This window comes from Merops nubicus, unplaced genomic scaffold, assembly GCF_000691845.1.
Source record: "Merops nubicus isolate BGI_N331 unplaced genomic scaffold, ASM69184v1 scaffold20587, whole genome shotgun sequence".
Classification (NCBI taxonomy): domain Eukaryota; kingdom Metazoa; phylum Chordata; class Aves; order Coraciiformes; family Meropidae; genus Merops; species Merops nubicus.
This window is the reverse complement of record NW_008622592.1, coordinates 11472-11772: the sequence shown is the minus strand read 5'-3', so window position 1 is coordinate 11772 and position 301 is coordinate 11472.

Below are 301 nucleotides of genomic sequence, written 5' to 3'. Positions count from 1 at the left end.
AGCCCAGGCTGGGGGGGCTGCTGGGCTAAATACCAGCCCTGTCACTGGTTTCCCCATTTATCATAGAAGTTGTAGATTAACAGAGAACCAATTTCAAAGCTTTCATCTGCAGCTGTTTGTTTTGTCCCACTCTTCTCTGTGAGGGGAATCAGTGAAAGTGATTCACATTTCTCATAAAATTGTAGAATCATCAAATTATTTGGGTTGGAAAAGATCTTTAAGATCATTGAGTCCAACCACCCCCCATCCCTGCCAGGTCCCCACTGCCCCGTGTCCCTCACCCCACATCTCCCCCACTTGG